This window comes from Amblyomma americanum, chromosome 2, assembly GCF_052857255.1.
Source record: "Amblyomma americanum isolate KBUSLIRL-KWMA chromosome 2, ASM5285725v1, whole genome shotgun sequence".
NCBI classification, from domain to species: domain Eukaryota; kingdom Metazoa; phylum Arthropoda; class Arachnida; order Ixodida; family Ixodidae; genus Amblyomma; species Amblyomma americanum.
Window position 1 is genome coordinate 121,963,212 of NC_135498.1, and position 6,344 is coordinate 121,969,555.

At 45.9% G+C, this 6,344-nt stretch overlaps 1 long non-coding RNA gene across 1 annotated transcript; it reads left to right on the top strand.

The window, feature by feature from the left end:
* The first annotated feature begins 1,882 nt into the window (after positions 1-1,882).
* LOC144119035 (uncharacterized) lies at positions 1,883-4,768 on the top strand. The gene is made up of 3 exons (XR_013312240.1): positions 1,883-1,965; positions 4,412-4,505; positions 4,625-4,768. It is a non-coding gene; the product is annotated as an uncharacterized LOC144119035 (long non-coding RNA).
* The last annotated feature ends 1,576 nt before the right edge of the window (positions 4,769-6,344 follow it).

Sequence of the window (6,344 nt, forward strand, 5' to 3'; positions counted from 1 at the left end):
GATCTTACCGGAAGAATCGTAAATTCCCTCGTGTATACTAAAAACTACACAACTACAACCAGGCAGACAAGAAATATGCGCGAATTTGTCGCCGTTAGAGCGATTATTGACGTTTTGCTCATCGTAGGATCTACATGTCAAGACAGGAGCAACCAAATCTGATAAAATGTCACCATAGAATCCGGAGCAGCTTTGTCAGTGGTGACGATGTGGCCTTGATTCGTCAATGTTTGCGCGTTCAACGGTGTGCAATTTGTTCATTAATTATTGCTAAGATGTGGTACGCATTGCAAGGGCGTATGTCGAGTTAACGTGCAAAAAATGCACAGAGTGCTCGCGGTTTTTGTGTAGGCCTCGGTTTGAAAGGGAAGCAGTTTGTTTCGTTCAGTGAAAACTGGAGGGCTTAGTTTGGCCTATATATTTCTGCGACAAATGGTATTTAGGTTGATGTTCTCACAAGAACAAAGTTATTCTTTTCTTCGTACGGTTCTTCAAGCTCTACTGTGCCATGATTTGCCTGATTTGTTTGGTGCTGTCTAGAAGTATCAAACGAATGACTGGGCGGGTTTTTAATGTATTTAGAGGCTAGGTTCTCACTGAAGTACCGATGTTCTCTGAGCCGAAAAGAAATCAGGAAAGTCTTGTTTGGTGCCACGTTACCGGTGCGTGTTGGTCGTTTCTTATACTGTGGACTCCTCAAATAGAGTAAAAAGTATGCTAGTCTGATCGTCAGAAAAAAGTTTCTTCTTTTTACATAGCGGTACATTGCCTGTTGGGACAAACCATGGTTGGGAAAAAAAGGTTGGTTTGTCCCGTGGTGGGTTGACTGCCTAACATGCTGTAAACCGCAAACCACAGATCACATTTTCCTTGGCTGCTTTGACGCAGTATTTCCCTAGGAAATCTTGGAGCGCACTTTAAAAAAGCGCCTGCCAGTCATGCCGTAGCATATAAAGTTTCTACTTGCTGATAATGAAGGGGGTGTGCCAAACGACTTATTAACGTTGCTCTGCCTCCATAATGCATAGAAAAAGAAAATGGCTGTAAGTCACACTGATCGAAAGTGTGACTTGTCAAAAAGAAATGTACAATGCTCAAGGCGAGCAACCTGAATGGATGCCAGTGTTGAGTGATCTGGCAAACTTCAAACGTTTTTGAATCACAGCGCAGCCTGTTTTGGCTGCCACTTTGAATATTATTATTTTCTCTGCTGCTGATGTAACTATTTCTTTTCACCGTGACTAGCAAATGAAAGAAAAGCGGTGATGACGCAGTGCTCTAATGTAGTGGCCAGTGAAGCTGTACAGTTTGCGCTGCCCTGGACTCGAAACGCACTTCAGAAGATATTATGCGAAGCATAATAGAGACACTACTTAGCTCAACCATAGCCCAGTCTGGCGCGGCCGCGACCACCATTGACACGCTTGGTGTGACGTCATAGCCTAACTCCCGCTCCTCCCGCTAGGGGCGCTGCAGCCGAGCACGTGGTCTGACGTCACGACAGCTGAGAGACGGGGCTCAACTCGCGCGGTCGCCGCGCGGCCGCGACCACCAAGGCTAGCTCCCACTCCTCCCACTAGGGGCGCTGCAGCCGAGCACGTGGTCTGACGTCACGCCAGCTGAGGAGAGACGGGGCTCAACTCGCGCGGTCGCCAGGGTGGTGACACGCTTTGGCATGCGCCGCGCCGCCGTCTTTTCCGCGCTCGCCATCTTGGGGCAAGTCGCTTTTCGTGCTGCTGCTGTGGAGGGTTCGAAGCCGTGTTTTGCGCTGGATTCTGAGCTGATGAACTGCTTTAATTCACGGAAAATAGCATGCCAGGGTGTTGTGTTCCATTGTGTGCCGGCTCGGCGAAGAAAGGAGCGCGATGTTTTCGTTTTCCAAGGGATGAGGGACGGAGAAAAATATGGGAGGCGAAAGTGAAGCGTGAGAACTGGAAGGCGAATGACAACGCGAAGATCTGCGAGGTAAGCCACAATGTCTGTGCTCTTTTTATGCATCATTAAAACTTCTTTTTTGGCTAGTTTGTTCATATAGATAATGTAAAAAAATTTAGCGCGAACAGACACAGACCACGAGGAAGATGACACACACACACACACACACACACACACACACACACACACACACACACACACACACACACACACACACACACACACACACACACACACACACACACACACACACACACACACACACACACACACACACACACAAGCGCTTGTGTTTGTGTGCCGTCTTTCTCGTGGTCGTTGTCTGCGCTAAAGCTTTTAGATCTTTTTCTAAATGTCGCTCACAGTTATGTGCTTTCAGTAGGAATAACATTATACCACACCGCTTCGCCCATCCGCTCGTAAGCACTGACTTTGTGCGGTTTGAATATATGTTTTTGCCTTGTTCACCAATCTCGCACTGTGCGCAACAGGAATTTTTGTGTGCCTTCAAAGCTGCAGCTCGAAGCCTAGTTAGAAACGTGAGTACAGCACGTGTTGCATCGCATTGCCTGGCATTGGAAGTAGCGCGCTTTGTTCTTGAGGCGGAGCATTTTGAATTACCAGTTATGTGAAGGCTTACAAGCTAAACAATAAATCATTGCGTCTTTTCACTTTCAGTGAGCTACACTGAACTTCCGTATCATTCACGGAGTGTCTCACGATGATCTTTACTCTCTCGCGATCGCACATTTTTTTTTGTTCAGAGCCGCGGTGAAAACACGTGAAGCAGGTGGACCCCGGTATTTGTCGAAGGAATGCGCCATTGTACTCTTTCAACAGCTGCCCTTTACACTCGATCTTGAAAGCTGGTAGCAGCCGTCGAGGCTTCCGGTTCACGCACATTAAGGAGCATTCCACTCTCTCCTTTTCAAAAAAGAATATAATAGAGGCTGACGGGTGAACCTCCCACGTGCTACCTACCCACTTTTGTGGCCAGAGTAGGAAGTGAAAATGCAGTCTATGAACAGGCAGTTTCGGTTGCAAAAACCTGCCTACGAGTCAGCCGTCCTGGAATTTTGCAAGTGGTCTTTTCGCAAGTGCTAAATTCTGCGCAGCACAAATAATAGGCCCCTTCACCTTCCTTTTCTCAAATTATTCACGGGAATAATTTTTCGAGGTATTTGCGATTCGCAACGAACCCAGAGTTAGGCCCTCGCGAAAATTAAGTCGTTTACAGTATTTATTTATTTATTTATTTGTGATACCCTCAAGGTACAAAGTACATTTCAGAGGGGAAGGCCAGTTGTTAACAAGAAAAATAAACAAAGCACAATTCATACAAAACTATAGAACAACGGAGGCAGGATAAAAAGAAGTGAGCAAAATGAACACGGAACAGATTAATAAAATAGTTTAAGAACAATACTAATACGTGGAGAACACAACACTCCAATAAAATATAAAAGCGATCATTATGTAATCAGAGTAGTAAGTATTCTTCTAAATTGAGTTGAATCAGTGATGCTAGTTAATGATGCGGGTAGGGAATTCCATTCTTTAGAAGTTAGCGGAAAATATGATTGCGCACATGTCACTGTGTTACAATGAGGCACTGTGACCTTGTGTTGATGATCACGACGGTGAGAAATGAACGGTGCTGGTTGAATCCATCGAGAGCGAAGTTGAAAATTGGAGTAGAAAATCTTATGGAATAGGCAGATGCGGAAGTGCTTACGGCGGGTAGCTAGGGGCAGGAGGTTTAAAGACTTTTTCATTTGGGTGACGCTAGATGTACGATGGTAATTGCCTAAAATGAATCTAGTTGCACGATTCTGGACAGTTTCCAGAACCTGTGTCAGTGAGACCTGTCCAGGGTCCCATATAGATGAAGCGTATTCCATTTGCGGTCGTACGTAGGTCATGTATAATAATGATTTTAATGAAGATGGAGCAAGTGTAAAATTTCTTCGAAGATAACCAAGCGTTTTGTTTGCTTTAGATGCTATATGTTCTATATGAAGTTTCCAGGACAGGGTGTTAGTTATATGTATGCCAAGATACCGGTACGATCCTACGCTTATGGCTGGCAATTCGACTAGTCGCGAAGAAACTTCTATTGTGAACTGTCCGTCGCTTTAAGAAAGCGGTCGCGAGAAAGCAAGGTGCCTGCGCAGTACAGAAGTTCATCCCGAATACAGCTCTTTCTTTTCCATGTAATGACACATCGCGAGGCGAAGTGCACCGTTGTCAAACGCGCAAATACAGGTCCGAGGTTAAGCCAAATTTAAGTGAAGTTAAATTTGCCCGTCCGACACCCGAATTAGTGCTGTCGCTTGGTTGGCGTCCACAGAAATACTTCGTGATCCTGTGCTTGTAATATCGCACCGCTTCCTTAACGCTTTTTTATTATCTCATTTGTTTGCGTGCACACTACAAGAGGCGCGAAATGACAGTTTCATTGTCTCTCTCATTTTAGCGCCACTTCGAGGAAGATCAGTTTGAGGGCAACAGAATGGATGGACGGCGGCTCCTCAAGTCAACGGCTGTCCCGACGTTGTTTGATTTTAGACGTAAGTGTTTGCCCCCATTCGGTTTGCTAGCCTAGTATCCACATCAGATAATCTGAGGAGCACTAGAGCCTCGGATATGTTTAGGTACTGCTGAATTAATTTCTTTCTTGCGCGAACAGCTGAGCCGAAGCGAAGAAAGCCGCCTGCACCGCGGCTTTTTCCTGGTAGTTCTACACCTGACGCTACAAAAGGCTCTTCGCCAACCCCTGAGACGACACCTGACCAGGAAGAGACCCTAGCGATGCCTGAAAACACGCGTGAAGATTCAGAACAAATCGACATTTTCTCGCTGTCCACAAGTGAGCTGCGAAAAGAGCTGCAAGACGAAAAAAGAAAACGCAGCCAGTTAGAAGAAAGTTTGTTGCAGGCAAACAAAAAGCTGAAAAAAGCTGCAAAAAGAACAAAGCAGCTCGAAGAAAACCTTACAACGTTGACGGCAAATTTGAGCTTCCTAAACCAGGACCAAAAGGCTGCCTTGGAAAAGAAAAACCGGAAGAATTGCTCCTGGGGTGCCAACACGATCAAGAAGGCGCTACAGCTTAAGTTTGCATGTGGTTCGGCCGGCTACGACCTTTTATTGGAACAAGAGCAGCCGCTTCCATCTAGAAGGACTCTGTGCCGGAGACTGCAACACTTAACCTTCCTACCTGGTGTGCTAACAGAAATTCTAACTTTAATGGAAGCCAAAGTGGCTGCAATGTCTGAGATTGAAAGGGACTGCGTCCTTTTCCTAGATGAGCTGGAAATTCGGAGAGGTGTGGAGCTGGACCGTAGCAGTGACTGCTTTCTTGGCAAGATCACGCTCCCCGAAAGTGACCAGCCTGCCAACCATGCCCTTGTTTTCATGGTAGGTGGTTTGAATACCAGATGGAAGCAAGTAATAGCCTACCACTACACAGGTGCGTTTGTCAGTGGAGATAAGCTCAAAGACTTTGTCTTTCATTTAATACAGTTGTGCACCCAGATATCACTGCGCGTGGTATGTGTCACTTGCGACATGGGTAGTTCAAATCGTTCCATGTGGAGGTCACTGAACCTGTCGAGTTCTCGCAGTTCTGTAACTGTTTGTTCTGTGCCACATCCATGTGACAGCGAAAATGTTTTGTATTTCATGCCAGACCCTGCGCATGTGCTAAAACATTTGAGAGGGCATTTGGTGCGAAAAGATGTGATGCATCTTAACGATGCCATCGTCGTAAGGTTCAAGTTGCCCAGCAATGAAGTGTCGATCGCGCATGTGGAGGCTGTTCTAAAACTCGACACAGACCAGTTGCAGGTCGCATCGAACTTGAGCAACATCCACATATCTAACGGTCATTTTACAAAAATGAAGGTAGGGATAGCGGTTCAGCTGTTTCGTGAAGCCCCAGCAGCGATTAGATATTACATCGAAATCGGGAAGCTGTCACCTGAAGCAGAAACAACTGCGTGGTTTTTTGGAGTAATTTTTAAATGGTTCACAATGATGACTGCTCGCCATCCCTCTGTCGCTCTCAGTTTGAAGAATGAGAGTAAATATGAGGAAGCCATTGCACATCTCAAACTCACAATGGAAGTCATCGAAGGCTTGGGAATAGGAGTAAGAAAAGTGTGGAAGCCAAGCCAGGCAGGGGTGCTCATGTCAACAACAGTAGTCCTGCAGCTGCACATCTTTCTGCTGAAAGAACGCCTGTACAGTTTTGTTTTGACTGGGAGGATGGTCCAAGATTGTTTGGAAAACCTTTCTTCGGTCATCAGAATGATTTCACCTGTGCCGAGCTCATACGACCTAAAAAATGCACTCAAGATTGTAGCTGTCAGCCAGTTCCTCAAAGTTCCGAAAACTTCAGGCTACGACAT